Here is a 3,063-nt window from a genome sequence, read left to right as displayed (position 1 = left end):
ATCCCTATCTATACAAGCTGTCTCATTGTACACTAAGATATCCCTGTCTATATAACCTGTCACACTGTATACTAAGATATCCCTCTCTATATAACCTGTCTCACTGTATACTAAGATATCCCTCTCTATATAACCTGTCACACTGTATACTAAGATATCCCTCTCTATATAACCTGCCTCACTGTATACTAAGATATCCCTCTCTATATAACCTGTCTCACTGTATACTAAGATATCCCTCTCTATATAACCTGTCTCACTGTATACTAAGATATCCCTCTCTATATAACCTGTCTCACTGTATACTAAGATATCCCTCTCTATATAACCTGTCTCACTGTATACTAAGATATCCCTCTCTATATAACCTGTCTCACTGTATACCAAGATATCCCTCTCTATATAACCTGTCTCACTGTATACTAAGATATCCCTCTCTATACTAAGATATCCCTCTCTATATAACCTGTCACACTGTATACTAAGATATCCCTGTCCATACAAGCTGTCTCACTGTACACTAGGATATCCCTGTCCATACAAGCTGTCTCACTGTACACTAGGATATCCCTGTCTATACAAGCTGTCTCATTGTACACCAAGATATCCCTGTCTATTACTTGTCACACGAGTATATCCCTATCTATATAACTTGTCACACTAGTATATCCCTGTCTATATAACTTGTCACACTAGTATATCCCTGTCTATATAACTTGTCACACTAGTATATCCCTGTCTATATAACTTGTCACACTAGTATATCCCTGTCTATATAACTTGTCACACTAGTATATCCCTGTCTATATAACTTGTCACACTGTACACTAAGATATCCCTCTCTATATAACCTGTCACACTGTATACTAAGATATCCCTCTCTATATAACCTGTCACACTGTATACTAAGATATCCCTCTCTATATAACCTGTCTCACTGTATACTAAGATATCCCTCTCTATATAACCTGTCACACTGTATACTAAGATATCCCTCTCTATATAACCTGTCACACTGTATACTAAGATATCCCTCTCTATATAACCTGTCTCACTGTATACTAAGATATCCCTCTCTATATAACCTGTCTCACTGTATACTAAGATATCCCTGTCTATATAACCTGTCTCACTGTATACTAAGATATCCCTCTCTATATAACCTGTCTCACTGTATACTAAGATATCCCTGTCTATATAACCTGTCTCACTGTATACTAAGATATCCCTCTCTATATAACCTGTCTCACTGTATACTAAGATATCCCTCTCTATATAACCTGTCACACTGTATACTAAGATATCCCTCTCTATATAACCTGTCTCACTGTATACCAAGATATCCCTCTCTATATAACCTGTCTCACTGTATACTAAGATATCCCTGTCTATATAACCTGTCACACTAGTATATCCCTCTCTATATAACCTGTCACACTGTATACTAAGATATCCCTGTCTATATAACCTGTCTCACTGTATACTAAGATATCCCTGTCTATATAACCTGTCTCACTGTATACTAAGATAACCCTATATAACCTGTCACATTGTACACTAGTATATCCCTAATCCCTCTCTATATAACCTGTCACACTGTATACTAAGATATCCCTGTCTATATAACCTGTCACACTAGTATATCCCTCTCTATATAACCTGTCACACTGTATACTAAGATATCCCTCTCTATATAACCTGTCTCACTGTATACTAAGATATCCCTGTCTATATAACCTGTCTCACTGTATACTAAGATAACCCTATATAACCTGTCACATTGTACACTAGTATATCCCTAATCCCTCTCTATATAACCTGTCTCACTGTATACTAAGATATCCCTGTCTATACAACCTGCCTCACTGTATACTAAGATATCCCTCTCTATATAACCTGTCTCACTGTATACTAAGATATCCCTCTCTATATAACCTGCCTCACTGTATACTAAGATATCCCTGTCTATATAACCTGTCACACTAGTATATCCCTCTCTATATAACCTGTCACACTGTATACTAAGATATCCCTCTCTATATAACCTGTCACACTGTATACTAAGATATCCCTCTCTATATAACCTGTCACACTGTATACTAAGATATCCCTCTCTATATAACCTGTCTCACTGTATACTAAGATATCCCTGTCTATATAACCTGTCACACTAGTATATCCCTCTCTATATAACCTGTCTCACTGTATACTAAGATATCCCTGTCTATACAAGCAGTATTTAAGTAAACAGAGCCCTGGTGCTGTTATTTTTTACATTCTGTCTATAACAAAGCAGCTGTCTCACCGGTTCCTGGTCAGTTCCCTTCTCACTACCGGCTGTCAGCGAGTTATTAAACAGCGAGCAGACAGCGGCTACCTCTATATATAGACACTGATCCCTCCCCGCCCAGTCAGTGACGTCACAGTTAAGGAGGAAATGTCTGTTCAGTCCGTACCATAAAAAACAAACAAATTTATAGACAGTGTCCACTGAGTGACTAGAACTACTTGTAATATAGACAATTGTATATGATTATATTATTCTTTATTATACCGGGAACAAATGGCTAGGTGCATATGTAACAGCACTCACATAGAGACACTGGCTCCTCCGCTTTGCTACTTAGAGATGATTTAAGGAGGAAATGGTAATTAGACCAGACATTTGGAACAAAAGACCCTGATAAATAGGCCCGGACTCCTCCTACACACAGTGACAGCACCGGAGCCATTGTAGGAGGAAATGTTACTATAGCCCATTGCATATAAATATATTATTAGAACAAACGTCCATAAATAATACAACCGCTTTATAGCCCTATATAAGAACATATGAAATCAATGGTTATAGAGAGAGGAGAGCAGTAAAATACGGTAGGATGTAGTTATGTGAGTGTAACTCTATAAGAAGGGGAGGGGGATGTACTAAAAGGAATGACAAGGGTGAATGACAAAATGGAATGCCCATAGACTTTAATGGGATGTAAAATTAAAAGTGGTAAAGCAACAAAACTATGATACATTACATATGAGACATATCAAGTAGATATTTACCAGATATGT

At 37.3% G+C, this 3,063-nt stretch overlaps 1 protein-coding gene across 3 annotated transcripts in view; it reads right to left on the bottom strand.

The window, feature by feature from the left end:
• LOC128665859 (4F2 cell-surface antigen heavy chain) overlaps positions 1–2,356 on the bottom strand; it is a 23,052-nt gene extending 20,696 nt beyond the window's left edge. For 2 of the 3 annotated variants that reach the window (XM_053720093.1, XM_053720095.1), the window contains exon 1: positions 2,306–2,356. The gene's annotated coding sequence lies outside the window, so the exon portion shown is untranslated. The remainder of the gene's footprint in view (positions 1–2,305) is intronic. The other variant, XM_053720094.1, reaches the window with a different exon arrangement.
• Between the last annotated feature and the right edge of the window lie 707 nt (positions 2,357–3,063).

The sequence above is a fragment of the Bombina bombina genome, chromosome 7 (assembly GCF_027579735.1).
Source record: "Bombina bombina isolate aBomBom1 chromosome 7, aBomBom1.pri, whole genome shotgun sequence".
Taxonomy (NCBI): domain Eukaryota; kingdom Metazoa; phylum Chordata; class Amphibia; order Anura; family Bombinatoridae; genus Bombina; species Bombina bombina.
This window is presented reverse-complemented; position numbering and strand designations above follow the sequence as displayed.